Consider the following 21,682-nt stretch of genomic DNA (forward strand, 5'->3'; position numbering starts at 1 on the left):
GGCAGTTGAAGACTTGATTGAAGCTGAAAGAATCATTTTTCGGGATGAAGAGGCTCCTTATGTGATGAACAATCTATTGCCTGCTCACAACACTAGGCCAATAGTCAGAATGATTTGTGAAGATGAGAAATTTGATCCGGCACTGAAGGCCATTACATCCATTGCCGAAACAGAAGAAAAGGCAAAAAAAATTGCCAAGCTTGAAAGTTCCCCATCATATGGGAGTCTCGGTAGCCAGTCTTGCTATCCTTTCTGCATTTGGTTTATTTCAGGGTATGATCCGGATATTTTACTTTATTGTCTTACTTTCTGGTGTAAACCCTTCTATCTTTAAAACTCAAAAAAATCAAATGAAATTAATATTTCATTGTCCAAGAATTCTCTTTTCTTAATCTTGTCACTTTTCTTATTCTCTTTTCAGTTCTATTAAATGCATATTTCAATAACAAGACTTGCTTGCGAACTTCATGCCCAGATCCTGAAACACTATGAGACCTCGAAATAATGAATCAAGAATTAGATTGCAATGAAGATAATAAGTTTAAGGAAATAAAACAAAGAATTGGAACATCTGAAGGAAAATTGGTTCCAGATTGGAAATGTCCATACATTGCAACAAGAATACTGTCAAAAGAGTGCGTTGTACTTGGGACACATCGAAGGAAATGTCCTTGAAACAAATATCAATGCAAATACAGTCAAAAGGTACTATGTTGGATCCTCTATATAGCATTAATATTCTCCGATTGGTATGAAGAAGGATTTTTTTCTCATTATCCAAATATTCAATCATTTGAAAACCCTTTAAGCCGACTCTCATTCTTTGATTATCCTCTTTGGAACCGGGAAGTTATTATTGAAAAGTGATGAATGAAAAATGAAAAAAAAAATTGAACAGAGAAGAAAAAGAAAAATACAAAAAAAGGAAGAAAAGGCAAAACGAAAATGAAATGAAAAATGAAAAAAAGAGGAAAGGAAAAAGAATGAGAAAACAAAACAAAACAGAAGAAAAGCAAAAGAAAAGAAAAGAAAAAACAAAGTTCCTTGAACTACGTTCGACTTGATTCCAAAATGATACGTAGGCAGCCTCTCTTTGGGGTCACTCACACCAAAACAAGAATCCACATTTCCCCAAAATTGAAACTAGGGCAGAAGTTACAATTATCCAGCAATAGTTTTGCCTGAAAGGTTCCATAGTTGTAATTCAATCCAATTCTTTTTACCCTAAATCCCGTTCAAGTCCTTCCGATCAATCGGAAAGGATTTTCAAAATTGGAGGATATGGTTACTTGGATCTAATATAATCAAATGAGAGAAATAAAATGAGAGAGTCTTATTGGTGAAAACTCACACGGGCACCATAGGGCGATGGTAAGTAGAGAAACTAAAATGAGAGAGTTTTGTTAGTGAAAACTCGCAAAGAGCACTACAAGGCGATATTGAGAAGAAAAATGAGAGAGGTCAGCTCGTGAAACCCCGCAAAGGGCACCATTGATCGAAAAAGAGGATCTTCAGTCACTGACATTGACACAGTCCCGGGCAAGGTTTCTCGGTTTTGAGGCAAAAGTTGTGATGAATTCCTGAGAGTCAGGCGGTTTACACATATCAGGCATCCAGTCCAAAAGGCATGTCATGTTCATTGAAGTCCGCATGTACTCCAGATAAGTCCTTCTTTCTTTTCCTCGAAATGGACACTTCTTATTTTAAAATCACTCTCCATTCTATTGCTTATTTTCTTTGGATCCCTTTTGGTCTAACTCTGTTCCGAAACTAAGACAAAGAAAGGATGGTAAGACTGATTTACAGTATTCTCATTTGATACAAGCTAATATGCAAAAAAGGCACCCAACTTCGTTAGGGGCATCAAGTCGACCTCGATTAGCCATGGCAGCCGATGCTTCGAAATCAAAACTCTTAGAAGGAGTAAATCAAATTGAAGTGCCTATAAAGGCAAATGAAGTTGAAAAGATCAAGTCCCACGTGGCTAACCATCTTGGCAAAGGTTTGAAAAGCCAAGATACCCCAAATGCTCTGAAATTGAAGTCGAAAGAAAGAATCCATAAATGAAAGGCCTACGAAGGCGAAACAAAGTTGGAAAAGGTTAAGTCCCATGCGACTAGCCGTTGCGCCAAAGTTTGAGGAGCCAAAAGTTCCCCAATGCTCCGAAGTTTTTAAAAAAAGCAACAGGTCAGAAGGAAAAGGCCCACAAAGGCAAAATAAAGATAAAAAGGTTATATCCCACGTGGCTAGCTGTCACGTTAATGTTTGGAAAGCCAAAGTTTCTCCGGGGCCAGAAATGAAATCGGTCTTCAAGAAACAGCCAGTTCCAGTTGAAAGTATCATCAAAGAAGCCGACCAAGATCAAGTGACTGAAATAATCAAGACCATAAAACCAACCATCGTTGCAAACTAACAATTGTTCTTTGTTTGAAAATAGGAAGCGAGTGCAATCCAAAAGCAATCTTGCAAGAAGCAGGTGCAACAAAAGGAAATCGCGCAGAGGCTAAAATAGCTCTGCAACAATAATCAATCCAAAAGGGAAGTCTCCTCCAAATTCTTTCCTACATTTTCACTCATTAAATAAATAAATAAAAAGATGAAAAAAATGAAATGAAGAGAAAGAAAAACAGAAAAATTCAAAATCATGGCAGTATAGGGTCTCCAATCCCTAACTGCATTTTCCAACATAGGGCCTTCAATCCCTAGTTGATTTTATTTTAGACATAAGGTCACCACTGCCTAGTCATTTTGCCAACATAGGGTCTCCACTCCTTAGTTAATGCCAGCATAACCTGATGCCAACAAAGGGTCACCACTCCCTAGTTGATGCCAACATAGGGTCTCCACTCCCTAGTTGATGCCAGCATAACTTATGCCAACATAGGGTCATCACTCCCTTGTTGATGCTAACATAGGGTCTTCATTCCCTAGTTGATGTCAGCATAACCTGATGCTAACATAGGGTCACCACTCCCTAGTTGATGCCAACATAGAGTCTCCACTCCCTAGTTGATGCCAGCATAACCTAATGACTTTTCCAACATAGGGTCTCATTCCCTAGTTGATGCCAGCATAACATGATGACCTCTCCAACATAGGGTCCAATTCCCCAATTGATGCCAGCATAACCTGATGACTTTTCCAACATAGTGTCCCACTCCCTAGTTGATGCCAGTATAATCTGATGACTTTTCCAACATAGGGTCACACTCCCTAGTTGATGCCAGCATAACCTAATGACTTTTCCAACATAGGGTCTCATTCCCTAGTTGATGTTAGCATAACCTAATGACTTTTCCAACATAGGGTCTCACTCCCTAGTTGATGCCAGCATAACCTGATGACTTTTCCAACATAGAGTCTCATTCCCTAGTTTATGCCAGCATAACCTGATGACTTTTCTAACACAGGGTCTCACTCCCTAGTTGATGCCAACATAATCTGATGAACTTTCCAACATAAGGTCTTACTCCCTAGTTGATGTCAGCATAACCTAATGACTTTCCAATATAGGGTCTCACTCCCTAGTTGATGCCAGCATAACCTGATGATTTTCCAACATAGGGTCTCATTCCCTAGTTGATGTTAGCATAACCTAATGACTTTTCCAACATAGGGTCTCACTCCCTAGTTGATGCCAGCATAACCTGATGACTTTTCCAACATAGGGTCTCATTCCCTAGTTGATGTTAGCATAACCTAATGACTTTTCCAACATAGGGTCTCACTCCCTAGTTGATGCCAGCATAACCTGATGACTTTTCCAACATAGAGTCTCATTCCCTAGTTTATGCCAGCATAACCTGATGACTTTTCCAACACAGGGTCTCACTCCCTAGTTGATGCCAACATAACCTGATGAACTTTCCAACATAAGGTCTCACTCCCTAGTTGATGTCACCATAACCTAATGACTTTCCAATATAGGGTCCCACTCCCTAGTTGATGCCAGCATAACCTGATGATTTTCCAACATAGGGTCTCCACTCCCTTGTTGATGCCAGCATAACCTGATGACTTTCTTACATAGAGTCTCCACTCCCTAGTTGATGCCAGCATAACCTGATGATTTTCCAACATAGGGTCTCTGCTCCCTAGTTGATGCCAGCATAACCTGATGCCAACATATGATCACCACTCCCTAGTTGATGATTTTCCAACAATAAGTTCTTCAATTCCTAGTTGATTTAATTTTAGATATAGGGTCTCCACTCCTTAATCTCTTTTACCCAAGGATACACAATCTTGATTTTATTGCTTTCAATAATGAAGTAGTATAGAGTTTTGGTTACAAATAACTCACGAAAGTTTTCTAGTGAAAACTGGGGCAGAAAAATTTTGTTCGTTTCATTTGTTTTTATGCTTAAGCAAGTTATACTTCGAGACACAGGGTTCGAGACGATCAAAAAAAGAAATCTCAATCCCGAATAAAAGAAAAATAAGAAAAGAAAAAGAAGTGAACTCAAAGTGAAGACGCGGAGAAAAGATGTGGGTTGCTCAACACATGATTGAAGCCATAAGCTTTGCATGTCCCTTCTTGATCCGAGAAAGCTGAAAAAATGAACCAGTACCTGCAGCTAACAAGCATCAAGATTCAGATCAGAGTCCGCATAAAGAACCAACAAAGACTCAAGAACAAGCTCCAAAAGACTCTTAGATAGGAAGCTTGTAACTCGTAGCTGATAGACTTAGTTAGTCTTTTTCATTTTGATTTTGATGTAATAACAGCACTACGGACCGGAGCCTCGACGGAACCTCGCTCGACTCTCGAACTCATCATTCTATCATTTTCTTGAACTACACGCGACCTGATTCCCTTATAGCCCGGATATGTAGGTTGTCCAAAACTAGGACACGGTTGCACCATTTCCTTTGTTTATTTTCCATTTTGGATAAAGATTTGGTAAAAAATTAGTCACATGACTCACTTTGTCTTTGCTTGAAAACTCTTCATGTTTCCAAGCAAAGAGGGGCAGCTGTAAGCACCTAATTTTTGACCATTTTTGGTTTTTCCACTCACTTTTTAGTATTAAATAGATTTCAAGTTTAATTTTAATATTTTAATTTATTTCACCTTTTTATAAGTTTATTTTAGATAAATTGAAAATTACAAAAAGAGTTACATATTTTTAGAGTATTAGTTTAATTTTTATTTTACAAAGAAAGAAAAGTTTCAACAAAGAAAAAAAATATGTAATTTTATTTAGCTTAGAATTATAAGTGAGAGATTTTGAGAAATAAATATTGAGTGTATTAATTTTACCTTGCTTTTATTTATTTATTTAGTAGGAGTAGATTTCTTTTAGAAATTATTAAGAAAAGAAAAAAGGAGTCAATGGAAAATTGTCACATGGCAAAAGATTCTCTCTTATCATTTGATGACTAATTCACATGCACTTTCCTAGCAATTTCCTACACATATCACCTACCCTGTACAATCACACTTTGAATCCTCATCTCTTCCGCTAATTAATTCTCTAAGCTATATTATAAATTGAAGGACACACACATTTAGACTATACCTAATCAGATGAAAGAAATGACCCTAGAGCTTTTTAAAAAAAAGCTGCGCATCAGCTTCTTTCTCTAAGAACAAAACGCAGCAGCTGCTGCCTTGCTTCTTCCGCCAAACACACCCCATTACAACCCAAACTTCAACTCCAAAAAGCCATGAAAATCAAACACGAAATCCACCCAAAATCAGCTCCAATTCACCCCCCAAATCATCTCCGAACAGCTCAGAAAACGCAGCTGAAGCAGCTACAAAAATAGTCTAAAAACCAGCTCTGTTTCCACATCAAACCCCTGCAAAAATCAGTTCAAAACGGAAGCTAAAAGGCTATAAAATCTTCTCAAAATCACCTCCAAAATAGCTCCAAAACGAGCTGAAAATCTCCTCCAAAAACACATCAAAAACGACCTCCAAATCAGCCTCATTGAACAGCCCGAAAATCACCCCAAAACAATCTCTAAACTGTCCAAAACATTTGCTTTGAATCACCCCAAAACCACCTTTTACGCAGCTGAAATGCAACACTAAACCCCCAAAAAAGGGGTCCCGTCGCACCATATTTGCCGACGAACAGAGCTTCACTTCAACTGTGTAAGATCACCCACGTTCAGTCACGTTTTTTTTTTTTGAGTTGGGTTCAAGATTTCCGGCATGGGTCTCGGGTCAGTGGTTTGTTTGTACGAAAGTTTTAGTAGATATTTGCTCCTTATGTGTTGAAGATTATATTTCAGCTATTAGAAGGTCTGTTTTGATCACTTTGTTCACTTCTACTACTTTAATGTTTGTGACTAATTCAGCAGATTTATAGATGATTTGATTTAGTAAGCCCTATCACATTTTTGTTTGGTTTTTTTTTGGCTGCTAGATGTTGTTAGCCTTAATATCTATTCACGATTAATGTTAATTTGTTAATTGAAGTTCAATTATTGTTTATTAGCATTACATTGTGTTAGCTTTTATTGTTAGATAATGCACATGAAGTTTGATTGATTGAGCTTATTTAAATGGGTTTTGGGATTAAGAATTAAGTTTTAGACTTTTAATAATTAGTGGATAGTAGGATACAAGGAATCAAATTTGGGGTTTGACATTATTTTGGGAATTTTGAGTTTTAAATGGTGTTTCAACACTAGGGGATAATTGGTCAAAGTGAATTAATTTACCAAATGGGCAGCTAATATATGAACTGCCTAATTAATTAAATAAATATCTCATATAGTTTTGAACCTTTACACCTAGCTAAATGATGTAGAATACTTAGAAACATAATCACAATTTTAAATTCACTTTAAAATTAGACTAACTATTACAATTATGTATACGCATGGGTAACATAGTTGTGATGCCAAGGTCTATGTTCGCGTAACCATGGTTAAACATTTTTTTATTTATTAAAATGCCTTAATCAAACATTCGTAGAAATACTTTAGGTGCAAGTTTTAAATTGTTATTATGATTATGATTTTCTCAAATAAATTCAAAGTATGTGTTCGCGCAACTTTGACCAAACCTTTTTCTTAAATAAACTAAGTGTTAAGAATTGAGTATACGTACGCGTAACTCATCTTAAGATTAATTCTTTAAATATGGATCATCAGGTGATTAATAGGGGTAAAAGGTAAAATAAGCATATGTTTTAAAATGAGTAATTAGACGAAATAAGCCAAGTATAAATTGCTAAGCGACCGTGCTAAAATCGCAGAATCCGGGAATGCCTAGCACTTTCTCCCGGGTTAACAGAATTCTTTACCTAGTCTTTATGGTTTTGCAGACTTTATACGAAGTCAAATGTTCCTCGATTTGGGATTTAAAATAAACCGGTGACTTGGGACACCATAAATTATTCCAAGTGGCGACTCTGAATAAATAAATAAATAAATAATCTCATTTTGTCTATTGTCACTTTAATTGGAAAAACTCCCTTATATCCCCCTCGGGTAAAAAGGAGGTGTGACAGTCATAAGTTTGGAATTCTAGCTTTTGGCTTTTGGCTTCTTCTTTTTTGGGATCATTTTAGCTTAAAAATAAGTGTTTAAAAGAGCTTTTTTATTATCTCCAAACGCTACAAATTTGACTTAAAGGTCATACTAAATAGAACGAGGATGGATCAGTCACTAGGCCGGGTATACTTTCGTGCTCTCGGTAGGTCGCTCCCACCTCGGCTTAAGTTGTCCGCTTGGGTAAGCCAGGTTTAGAACACAACCCCAGGTTTAAACCTAGAAAAATATAACCTCATGCCGGATCTCTAGTAGAAACGTTTGTTTGCATCACGTGCATTTGACTTTGGGGACTTAACACAGGGGTTGAAAAGAGAAGAAAACGAAAAATACAAAAAAAGGAAGAAACGACAAAAAGAAAATGAAATGAAAAATGAAAAAAAGGGAAAGGAAAAAGGAAAGGAAAAAGAATAAGAAAAGAAAACAAAACAGAAGAAAAGCAAAAGAAAAGAAAATTAAAAACAAAGTTCCCTGAACTACATTCGACTTGATACCGAAAGGATACGTATGAAGCCTCTCTCTGGAGTTCAGTCACACCAAAATAATAATCCACATTTCCCCAAAATTGAAACTGGGGCACAAGTTACAATGATCCGGCAATAGTTTTGCCTGAAAGGTTCCAAAGTTGTAATTCAATCCAAATTTTTTTACCATAAATCCCATTCAAGTCCTTCCGATCAATCGGTAAGGATTTTCAAAATTGGAGGATATGGTTACTTGGATCTAATATAATCAAATGAGAGAAATAAAATGAGAGAGTCTTATTGGTGAAAACCCACACGGGCACCATAGGGCGATGGTAAGTAAAGAAACTAAAACGAGAGAATTTTGTAGTGAAAACTCACAAAGAGCACTACAAAGCGATGATGAGAAGAGAAATGAGAGAGGTCATCTCGTGAAAACCCGCAAAGGGCACCACTGATCGAAAAAGAGGATCTTCAGTCACTGACATTGACACAGTCCTAGGCAAGATTTCTCGGTTTTGAGGCAAAAATTGTGATGAATTTCTAAGAGTCAGGCGGTTTACGCATATCAGGCATCCAGTCCAAAAGGCATGTCATGTTCATTGAAGTCTGCATGTACTCCAGATAAGTCCTTCTTTCCTTTCCCTGAAAGGGACACTTCTTATTTTAAACTTATTCTCCATTCCATTGCTTGTTTTCTTTGAATCCCTTTCGGTCTAACTCTGTTCCGAAACTAAAACAAAAAAAGGATGGTAAGACTGATTTACAGTGTTCTCATTTGATACAAGCTAATATGCAAAAAGGCATCCAGCCTCGTCAAGGGCATCAAGTCGACCTCGATCAGCCATGGTGGTCGATGCTTCAAAATCAAAACTCTTAGAAGGAGAAAATCAAATTGAAGTACCTATAAATACAAATGAAGTTGAAAAGGTCAAGTCCTACGTGGCTAACCATTTTGGAAAAGGTTTGAAAAACCAAGGTACCCCAAATGCTCCGAACTTGAAGTTGGAAGAAAGAAACCAGAAATGAAAGGCCTACGAATGCGAAGCAATGTTGGAAAAGGTTAAGTCCCACGAGACTAGCTGTTGCGCCAAAGTTTGAGGTAGCCAAAAGTTCCCCAATGCTCCGAAGTTTTAAAAAAAAGCAACAGGTCAGAAGGAAAAGGCCCACAAAGGCAAAATAAAGTTAAAAAGGTTAAATCCCACGTGGCTAGCTGTCACATTAAAGTTTGGAAAGCCAAAGTTTCTCCAGGGCCAGAAATGAAATCGGTCTTCAAGAAATAGCCAGTTGCAGTTGAAAGTATCATCAAAGAAGCCGACCAAGATCAAGTGACTGAAACAATCAAGGCCAAAACCAACCACCATTACAAACTAACAATTGTTCTTTGTTTGAAAATAGGAACGAGTGCAATCCAAAAACAAGCTTGCAAGAAGCAGGTGCAACAAAAGGAAATCGTGCAGAGGCTAAAATAGATCTGTAGCAATAATCAATCCAAAATGGAAGTCTCCTCCAAATTCTTTCCTGCATTTTTACTCATTAAATAAAAAAATGATGAAAAAAATGAAATAAAGAGAAAGAAAAGAAGAAAAATTCAAAATCATGGCAGTATAAGGTCTCCAATCCCTAACTGCATTTTCCAACATAAATTCTCCAATCCCTAGTTGATTTTATTTTAGACACAAGGTCTCCACTGCTTAGTGGTTTTGCCAATATAGGGTCTCCACTCCTTAGTTGATGTCAGCATAACCTGATGTCAACATAGGGTCACCACTCCCTAGTTGATGCCAACATAGGGTCTCCACTCCTTAGTTGATACGAGCATAACCTGATGCCAACATAGGGTCACCACTCCCTAGTTGATGCCAACATAGAGTCTTCATTCCCTAGTTGATGCCAGCATAACCTGATGCCAACATAGGGTCACCACTCCCTAGATCCAACATAGAGTCTCCACTCCCTAGTTGATGCAAGCATAACCAGATGACTTTTCCAACATAGGGTCCTATTCTCTAGTTGATGCCAGCATAACATGATGACCTCTCCAACATAGGGTCCCATTCCCCAATTGATGCCAGCATAACCTGATGACTTTTCCAACATAGGGTCCCACTCCCTAGTTGATGCCAACATAACCTGATGACTTTTCCAACATAGGGTCCCATTCCCTAGTTGATGCCACCAAAACATGATGACCTTTCCAACATAGGGTCCCATTCCCTAGTTGATGTCAGCATAACATGATGACCTCTCCAATATAGGGTCCCATTCCCCAATTGATGCCAGCATAACCTGATGACTTTTCCAACATAGGGTCCCACTCCCTAGTTGATGCCAGCATAATCTGATGACTTTTCTAACATAGGGTCACACTCCCTAGTTGATGCCAGCATAACCTGATGACCTTTCCAACATAAGGTCTCATTCTCTAGTTGATGCCAGCATAACCTGATGATTTTTCCAACAAAGGGTCCAACTCCCTAGTTGATGCTAGCATAACCTGATGACCTTTCCAACATATGGTCTCACTCCCTAGTTGATGCCAGCATAACCTGATGACTTTCCAACATAGGGTCACACTTCCTAGTTGATGCCAGCATAACCTGATGACTTTTCAATATAGGGTCTCACTCCCTAGTTGATGCCAGCATAACCTGATGACTTTTCAATATAGGCTCCCCACTCCCTAGTGGATGCCAGCATAACTTGATGACTTTCCATTATATGGTCTCCATTCCCTAGTGGATGCCAGCATAACCTGATGATTTTCCAACATAGGGTCTTCGTTCCCTAGTTAATGCCAGCATAACCTGATGCCAACATAGGATCACCACTTCCTAGTTGATAATTTTTCAACAATAGGGTCTCCAAACCCTAGTTGATTTCATTATAGATATTGGGTCTCCACTTCTTAATCTCTTTTTCCTAAGGATACACAATCCTGATTTTATTGCTTTCAATAATGAAGTAGTATTGAGTTTTGGTTATAAATAACTCACGAAAGTTTCCTAGTGAAAACTAGCGCAGAAAAATTTCATTCGTTTCGCTTGTTTTGGTGTCTGAGCAGGTTATACCTCGAGACACAGGGTTCGAGATGATCAAAAGAAGAAGTCTCAATCCAAAATAAAAGAAAAAGAAGAAAAGAAGAAGAAGTGAACTCAAAGTGCAGAAGCGGAGAAAAGATGTGGGTTGCTCAACACATGATTGAGGTCATAAGCTTTGCATGTCCCGCCTTGATCCGAGAAAGCTAAAAAAATGAACCAGTACCTGCATCTAACAAACATCAAGATTCAGATCAGAGTCTGCATAAAGAACCAGCCATGACGCAAGAACAAGCTCCAGAAGACTCATATATAGGAATCTTGTAACTCGTAGCTGATAGGCTTAGTTAGTCTTTTTCATTTTGATTTTGATGTAATAACAGCACCACGGACCGGAGCCTTGACGAAACCTCGCTCGACCCTCGAACTCATCATTCCATCATTTTTCTTGAACTACACACGACCTGATTCCCTTATAGCCCGGATATGTAGGTTGTCCAAAACCATGACTCGGTTGCACCATTTTCTTTGTTTATTTTCCCTTTTGAATAAAAATTTGGTCAAAAATTAGTCACACAACTCACTTTGTCTTCGCCTAAAAACTCTTCATATTTCCAAGCAAAGAGGGACTGTTGTGAGCACCTAATTTTTGACCATTTTTGGTTTTCCACTAACTTTTTAGTATTTAAATAGATTTCAAGTTTAATTTTAATATTTTAGTTTATTTCACCTTTTTATAGGTATACTTTAGATAAATTGAAAATTACAAAAGGAGTTACATATTTCTAGAGTATTAGTTTTATTTTCATTTTACAAAGAAAGAAAAGTTTCAACAAAGAAAAAAAAAAGAGATGTAATTTTATTTAGCTTAGTTAATTTTAAGTGAGAGGTTTTGAGAAATAAATATTGAGTGTAGTAATTTTACCTTGCTTTTATTTACTTATTTAGTAGGAGTAGATTTGTTTTAGTAATTATCAAGGAAAAAAAGGAGCCAATGAAAAATTGTCACATGGCAAAAGATTCTCTCTTATCATTTGATAACTAATTCACATGTACTTTCCTAGCAATTTCCTACATATATCACCTACCCCAGACAATCACACTCACAATTCTTATCTCTTCAACCAATAAATTCCCTAAGCTAGATTATAAATTGAAGGACACACATATTTAGACTAGACCTAAACAGATGAAAGAAAGGACCCTAGAGATTTTTTTTTTAAAAAAGATGTGCATCAGCTTCTTTCTCTAAGAACAAAACACAATAGCTGTTGCCTTTCTTCTTCCGCCAAAAACACTCCATTATAACCCAAACTTCAACTCCAAAAAGCCATGAAAATCAACCACGAAATCCACCAAATATTAGCTCCAATACACCCCCAAATCATCTCCGAACAGCTCAGAAAACGTAGTTGAAGCAGCTGCAAAAATAGTCCAAAAACCAGCCCTGTTTCCACATTAAAACCCCTACAAAAATCACTTCAGAACAGAAGCTAAAAAGCCACAAAATCTTCTCCAAATCAGCTCCTAAATAGCTCCAAAACGAGCTAAAAATATCCTCCAAAAATACCTCAAAAATGACCTCCAAATCAGCCTCTTTAAACAGCCCGAAAATCACCCAAAGACACTCTCTAAACTATCCAAAACATCGGCTTTGAATCACCCCAAAACCACGTTTTACGCAGCTAAAATACAGCACTAAACTCCCCAAAAAAGGGTCGATGTCGCACCATATTTGTCAACAAACAGAGCTTCGCTTCAACTGTATAAGATCACTCACGTTCAGTCGCGTTTTTTTTTTGAGTTGGGTTCAAGGTTTCCGACGTGGGTCTCGGGTCAGTAGTTTGTTTGTACGAAAGTTTTAGCAGATCTTTGCTCCTTATGTATTGAAGATTATATTTCAGCTATTAGAAGGTCCATTTCGATCACTTTGTTCATTTCTACTGCTTTAATGTTTGTGACTAATTCAGCAAATTTATTGATGATTTGATTTAATATGCCATATCACATTTTTGTTGGTCATTTTTTTTGGTTGCTAGATGTTGTTAGCCTTAATATCAATTCACGATTAATGTTAATTTGTTAACTGAGGTTGAATTTATGTTTATTAGTATTACATTCTGTTAGCTTTTATTGTTAGATAATGATCATGAAGTTTGTTTGGTTGACCTTATTTAAATGGGTTTTGGGATTAAGAATTAAGTTTTAGACTTTTATAATTAGTGGATAGTAGGATACAAGGAACCAGATTTGGGGTTGACATTATTTTGGGAATTTTGAGTTTTAAATGGTGTTTCAACATTAGGGGATAATTGGGCAAAGTGAATTAATTTACCAAATGGGCCGCTAATATGTGAACTGTCTAATTAATTAAATAAATATCTCACATAGTTTTGAACATTTACACCTAGCTAAATGATGTAGAATACTTAGAGACATAATCGCAATTTTAGGTTCACTTTAAAATTAGACTAACTCTTGCAATTATGTATACGCATGCGTAACATAGTTGTGATGCCAAGGTATATGTTCATGTAACCATGGTTAAACGTTTTTTTATTTATTAAAATGTCTTAATCAAACATTCGTAGAAATGCTTTAGGCGCGAGTTTTAAATTGTTATTATGATTACGTTTTTCTCAAATAAATTGAAAGTATATGTTCGCGCAACTTTGGCCAAACCTTTTTTTTAAATAAACTAAGTGTTAGGAATTGAGTATACGTACGCGTAACTCATCTTAAGATTAATTCTTTAAATATGGATCATCAAGTGATTAATAGGGGTAAAAGGTAAAATAAGCATTAAAATGGGTAATTAGACGAAATAAGCCAAGTATAAATTGCTAAGTGACCGTGCTAAAATTACGGAATCCGGGAATGCCTAGCACCTTCTACCGGGTTATCAGAATTCTTTATCTAGTCTTTCTGGTTTCGTAGACTTTAAACGAAGTCAAATTTTCCTCGATTAGGGATTTAAAATAAACTGGTGACTTGGGACACCATAAATTATTCCAAGTGGCGACTCTGAATAGATAAATAAATAATCTCATTTCGATTAATGTCACTTTAATTGGAAAAACTCTCGTATATCCCCCCTCGGGCAAAAAGGAGGTGTGACAGTCATAAGTTAGGAATTCACTTTAATTGGAAAAAATCTCGTATATCCCCCTCGGGTAAAAAGGAGGTGTGACAGTCATAAGTTAGGAATTCTAGCTTTTAGCTTTTGGCTTCTTATTTTTTGGGGTCATTTTAGCTTAAAACAAGTGTTTAGAAGCACTTTTTTATTATATCCAAACGCTACAAATTTGACTTAAAAGCACTTAAAATAAGTTAATTCAAACGGGCTCTAAGTCATTCCCTTTAGTAAGCTCAAAACCTAATATGTTTTTGCCTTAGTGAATTTTGAGGTATATATATATATATAGCTAAACACTATTTCATCTCAAACTTTGTTGCATTTTGCCATAATGCAGTTGGTTTTTGGAGAAATTTGGCTCCAACGCTGCTGTATTTTTTGCTGCAAACTGAGGGATGAATAGTGTCACTCCAAATTTGGAGTGACACGATTTACCTCTTCCATTACGATTCTTATTACTTTATTATTATTTTTAGTATTTAACTCTTTTAATTTATCTCTCTATACATACCTAATTATACTTATGTAATATTTTTATAAAATTAATTTTACATCTTAACTTTGGCGTATAATTTTGATAAATAAATTTTCGTGCATTTATTATTTTTTATGTAAAATTGTAGCTCGAAAAAAGAATTAAGGACAAAGATGCTCATTTTGCATTTCGTAATGCATTAATATATCATTTATGTGAGCATACTGGAGGTGGAAGTTGAATATTTATGCAGTATTTGATCTGAATTTTACCATAATATAATATGTATTTAATTATCTTGTATCTCAATGATTTCACTTTTATTTGAATTATCCGTTAATATATATAATCTATAATATTTGCTTATAAATTATATTATTTATATATATAATCTATAATATTTACTTACAAATTATATTATTTAAAAATACATGATATAAAATAATTTTATATTAAATGATTATATAAGAAAGGAATATAAATTATATGTGATGAATATGTAAAAAAGAAAAAATTCTAGAACTCTTTAATAGAAATAAGGAAATAAAATTTAAATAAAAAATAATAATATTATATTGAAGAAAGAAGAATATAAAATAGAATCTTCGTTTTTGAAGTAAAAAATAAAATAATGATTTGAGTAACTTTACTTCATTTTAAAATTAATTTCAATTTGGATGAGAAAATGGGCGGAGGATAGGAGATGACCTAAGCACAATCCTAAAGATTACAAAAGAAGCAACAATGCCCACATACGTTAAATGTTCAACAAACGTTTGGTGTATACGAGGTGTTGACATTAAATTCAACAACGTACTTTCAATGCAGAGTTGAAAAGTACAAAACCATAAAGTAATCCAAAAACCTTCAAAAGAATGGTTTTGGTTGGGGGGTAGGGTATTGGAGCATAACCTAAAGGATAGGACTAAATGTTCAACCCCAAAAAACGAAACAACAAATATATCTCCCTCTGTTTTAATTTATGTAAATACGTTTGACTGGACACGGAGTTTAAGAAAAAATAAAAAAATTTAAAATTTGTAATCCTAAACAAATCAAAAAGGGATCCAGAGTATTTGTGTAGTTATAAAAGCTTCTCAGTAAGGGTAGAATTGACATTTTAAGCTAAATTATTTTCAAATTTAGAAAGGAGGCATTATTTTTGGAACAGAACAAAAAAAATAGGTTCACATAAACTGAAACGGAGAACATCGAATATTTACACTAAATCGATCAATTTAATATTTAAAGCTAAGTGAGACTATATATTACTTAATTATAGTTAGGTGATAAATAAATATATATGCTTGATGAGTGGCGGTGGACTACAATAGTTCCGGTGTACAAAAGCAAAGGGGATATCCAGAATTGTAATAACTATAGGGGTATCAAGTTACTAAGTCATACTATGAAAGTTTGGGAGAGAGTGGTGGAAGGAGGGATAAGGAGGGCGATGTCTATATCGGAAAACCAGTTCGGGTTCATCACATGTCGTTCTACTACGGAAGCTATCCACCTTATCAGGAGGGTTATGGAACAATACAGGGATAGGAAGAGGGATTTGCATACGGTATTTATTGACCTAGAGAAGGCGTATGACAAGGTCCCTAGGGACGTCCTTTGGAGATGTATGGAGGCGAAAGGTATATCGGTGGCTTACATTAGGGCGATAAAGAATATGTATGATGGAGCTATGACTCGGGTTAGGACTGTGGGAGGTGACTCAAAGCTTTTTCCGGTGGTTATGGGGTTACACCAAGGATCGGCGCTCAGCCCATTTTTATTTGCCCTGGCGATGGACCCATTGACACACTTTATCCAAGGAGAGGTGCCATGGTGTATGTTGTTCGCTGATGATATAGTTTTGATTGATGAGACGTGATGTGGCATTAATGGGAGACTGAAGGTATGGAGGCAGGCCCTGGAGTCTAAAGGCTTCAAGTTGAGTAGGACTAAGACGGAATATATGGAATGTAAGTTCAGTGATGTGATGGAGGAAATGGACGTGGAAGTCAGGCTTGACCCACAGGTCATCCTCAAGAGAGAAAGTTTTAAGTACTTAGGGTCAATTATCAAGGGAGATGGGGAGATCGACGGGGATGTTACGCACCATATTAGAGTGGAGTGGATGAAATGGAGGTTAGCGTCTGGAGTCCTGTGCGACAAGACTGTGCCACCAAAACTCAAAGGTAAGTTCTATAGAGTAGTGGTTAGATCGACCATGTTGTATGGGTTGAGTGTTGACCAGTCAAGAATTCACATATCCAAAAGATGAAAGTAGCAGAAATGAGGATGTTGAGATGGATGTGTGGGCACACTAGGCTGGATAAGATTAGGAATAAAGATATTCGGGAGAAGGTGGGCGTGTCTCCGGTGGACGATAAGATGCAGGAAGCGCGACTTAGATGGTTCGGGCAGGTGCAGAGGAGAAGCATAGATGCCCCGGTTAGGAGGTGTCAGAGGTTGTCTTTGGAAGGTACGAGAAGAGGTAAAGGGCGGCCTAAGAAGTATTGTGGCGAGGTGATTAGACAGGACATGGCGCATCTCCAAATTTCTGAGGATGTGGCTCTTGATAGGAAGGTGGAGAGGTCGAGCATTAGGGTTGTAGGTGTGATGACTCAAAAGGTCATCACTTGTTTTAAAATAAAATTCTATGCATTCGAGGCCTTAAAAGCCTCATTTATCATCACCTCGATTTGCATGCACAGTCCGGGCGCGTAGCCGGAAAGTTTAAATATGAAAATCTATGAAAAATGATAAAATTTGGCTATAAAATGAGTTAATTTGACTTCGATCAACGTTTTGGGTAAACGGACCCGGACCCATGATTTGATGGTCTCGGAGAGTGCGTAGGAAAATATGGGACTTAGGCGTATGCCTGGAATAGAATTCCGAGGTCTCAAGCCCTAGAAATAAATTTTTAAAGGAAATTATTTAAGAAAATTTGAAATAAAATTTGATTAGAACATAATGGTATCGGGCCCGTATTTTGGTTCCGGCATCTGGTACAGGTCTTATTTATGATTTAAGACATTTCTGTAAAATTTGGTGAAAAACGGATGTCATTTGACGTGATTCGGACCTAAATTGCTAAAGTTGATGTTTTAAGAAGTTTGAGGAAAATCTTTGATATTGAGGTTTAATTCGTTGTTATTAAGGTTATTTTGGCGATTTGATCGAACGGATAAGTTCGTATGATGTTGTTGAGTTAGTACGTGTGTTTGGTTTAGGAGCCCCGAGGGATCGGGTGTGTTTCAGATGTGTTTCGGGAAGTTTTGGACTTAAGAAAAATTGCAGAAACAACCGATCTGGTGTACTGATGTGTTCTTCTTCGTGTTCGCGGAAGAACCCACGTGAACGCGATGCATTAATGTTTGCTGAAGGAACTTCCTTCTACGGGAACGCGTAGCACAGGTCGCGAACGCGAGGTAGTGGGGTGTTATCCCTTCGCGAACGCGGTCCTGGCCACGTGAACGCGAAGGCCAAGTGAGCCTGGGCAGGGGATGGGGTAGTTATCTTACGCGAACGCGAACCGTTGGACGCGAACACAAGGGCTCGAGGGGCAAAAGCTCCGCGAACGCGAGCCCTATGTCGCGAACGTGAAGGTCTTCAGGCCTGACTCATCGCGAACGCGATGGGTCTCTCGCGAACGCGAAGGGTAATTTTGCCCAGTTATTTAAAAGTCTCAAAAACAGAACACTTACTGGATTTTTGCAAAATTTCACAAACCTCGTCTTCTCCAAAGCTCTTAAGCGATTTTCGAAGCATTTCTTCACCATAATATCTTGGGTAAGTAATCTTTAACTTGTTTCCTTCCATTTTTATCAACACCCACTAGATTTCTAGGCCTAAATCATATGATTAAGGGTAGAAAATTAGGGATTTGGGTAGAATTAGGGATTTTGATTATTTATCATTTAGACCTCGTTTTGGGGTCGGATTTGAAAACAAATTACATATTCGGGCTCATGGGTGAATGGGTAATCGGGTTTTGGTCCGAACCTCGTGTTTTGACCAAGCGGGCCCGGGGTCGATTTTTGGGAAGAATGATTCGAAAGCTATAATTAAGCATTGGAATTGGATTGTTTAGCATTTATTGATGTTATTAAGTCGATTATGTATAGATTCGATTGAGTTGGAGCCAAATTTGAAATGAAAAGCAGTGTTTGAGGCTTGAGTTGGTCGTGGAAGTTCGAGGTAAGTGTCCGGTCTAACTTTAGCTTGAGGGATTAGGAGTTGAGTCCTATTTGCTAATTGCTTCTTGTTGAGTACGACGTATAGGCATGGTGACGAGTATCTACATTGGTGTCGAGCATGACCGTGAGTCTTAAATTGATACTTGTTGTATTCTTAAAGGATACTACGGATGTTTTAATGGATGAATTCTTGACATTGAGCAAAGACTTAGTTATTCTTGTGGAATTTACTTGTGATTGAGTAATGGTGATAACTGAGATGAGTAGGAGTTGAGTTAAGATTAGTTATAGCTGATTCTCCCTTGTCGGGACGTATACACTTGTACTGTTGAGTTCCCTTGCCGGGATAGTGTAGTTTATTGTTGATCCCTTGCCGGGACGGTTATTATGATTATTATTGATTGTATATTTGGAACGGATTGCGCGCCGCAACATTATTATTATATTATATTGGATCGGTTGCACGCCGCAACAGTTATATATGTGGATCGGGTTGCACTCCGCAACAATTATATACGTAGATCGGGTTGCACGCCGCAATAGTTATATATGTGGATCGGGTTGCACGCCGCAACAGTTATATATGTGGATCGGGTTGCACGCCGCAATAGTGTTAAATGTTAAGGGATCGGGTTGCGCGCCACAACAGTGGTGTTATAAAATTGTTGTAAATATTGTACTATCCTTTCAGATTTCTATTTAGTTTTTGCTAAATTAGATACGTTCCCCGAAGCATATTTCCCTCTCCCTTTTAAACTGCTTATTTCCTCTTTATTTTCCGATGTATATTATATAACTGCACAGGTTTATCTGGAGTCTGGTCCTAGCCTCGTCACTACCTCGCTAGGGTTAGGCCAGGCACTTACCAGCATATGGGGTCGGTTGTGCTGATACTACACTCTGCACTCTGTGCAGATACCAGAGCAGTGCTTGGTCAGCAGCAGTAGGGGAGCCAGCCTTCAGTCCACCGAGACTCCGAGGTAGTCTTGCAGGCGTTAGCAGGCCCCGACGTCTCCTCTATCTTTTATTATGTTCTGTATCACTTGTATCCAAGACAGACGGTGTTTCTTTCTTTCAAACATTTGTATGTGGAAATCATAGTTAGTCCGTGAATTTTGTGACACCGGTTTCTGGGTAGAGATATATGTTGGATTTTTTATTATTTTAGTTTTATATTTGCCTAAGTCTTCCGCTAATCTCACATTCCGCTGTTATTTAATAGTTATCACCTGTTAAATGCAAGTTGTTAAAAAGATTAAAACAAAGGAGTTAAAGATTTCTGAATTTCGTGGCTTGCCTAGCTTCTATGAGTAGGCGTCATCACGACTCCCGAGGGTGAAAAATCCGGGCGCGATAGTAGGTTAAGGGATCGTCGAGCGATTTTTCTCTTTGTCCCCGTTTCCCTCTTTGTTCTGACGAGTATGATAGTATTTTATCTGGAACTGCTAGTGATTTTGTCACGACCCGAATTTCCACCCTCGAGAGTCATGATGGCGCCTACTCGTAGAAGCTAGGCAAGCCACGAAATTTAGAAAATTCCTTACTTCTTTGTTTTAATCCTTTTAACAACTTACTTTAACATGTGATAAATATTTAAATAATAGCGAAATATGAGATTAAGCGGAAGACTTAAACGAAATAAACCAAAATAATACGGAAATCAACATATGACTCTACCCAGAAACTGGTGTCACAACATTCACGGACTATCTATGATTACTACATACATACGTTTGAAAGAAGGAACACTGTTTGTCTCGGATAAAATGATAACAGAACAAAATAACTGATAGAAGAGACGTCGGGCTTACGAACGCCTGCAGGACTACCTCGGAATTTAGGTGGACTGAATGCTGGCTCCCAAGCTACTCTGCTGACCCAATGCTGCTCCGGTATCTGCACATAAGTGCAGAGTGTAGCATCAGCACAACCGACCCCATGTGCTGGTAAGTGTCTGGCCTAACCCCAGCGAGGTAGTGACGAGGCTAGGACCAGACTCCAGATAAACCTGTGTAGTTATATGATATACAACGAAGAGTAAAGCAGGAATAAACAAGTAAGGATGGGAGAAGGAAACATGCTTCGGGGAATAGCAGGTAAAACAAAATATCAAGAGAAGTATAAAGCAATCAAAATCCAACCACTAACAAGAATAAGGGAAACTAAGGCAGATTTCACTTTCTTTTCACGTCTTGTTGCAGGCGTGCAACCCGATCCCATATCCTGTATCTCGTGGCAGGCGTGCCACATGCTCCCATTTCATTTATCTCGTGGTAGGCATACCACCCGCTCCCATTTCATTATATGTTGTGGTAGGTGTACCACCCGCTTCCATTTTATTATATCTTGTGGTAGGTGTATCACCCGCTCCCATTTCATTATATGTTGTGGTAGGTGTACCACCCGCTCCCATTTTATTATATCTTGTGGTAGGCATACCAACCGCTCCCATTTCATTATATCTTGTGGTAGGCGTACCACCCGCTCTCATTTACAAGCCAACAATAATCACAAGGAATCCCGACAAGGGTACAAGAGCAATATAACAACTTTCCGGCAATGCTACAATGATATTTCAACAACATCCCGGCAATGGAACAATAATATCAAACAAACATCCCGGCAAGGGAACAATACTATCAAAAAAAAATCCCGGCAATGGATCATTAATATCAAACAAACATCCCGGCAAGGGAACAATGGTGATAATAACATATGAAGCGCAATAAACCACAACGGAGTCATAACAATTATAATACAAGACTCACGGGCATGCTTGACACCAACGTATAGATACTCGTCACCATGCCTATACGTCGTACTCCACAATTAACATGTAGCAAATAAGATACAACTCCTAATCC

Source organism: Nicotiana tabacum, unplaced genomic scaffold (assembly GCF_000715075.1).
Source record: "Nicotiana tabacum cultivar K326 unplaced genomic scaffold, ASM71507v2 Un00011, whole genome shotgun sequence".
In the NCBI taxonomy this organism is placed as follows: domain Eukaryota; kingdom Viridiplantae; phylum Streptophyta; class Magnoliopsida; order Solanales; family Solanaceae; genus Nicotiana; species Nicotiana tabacum.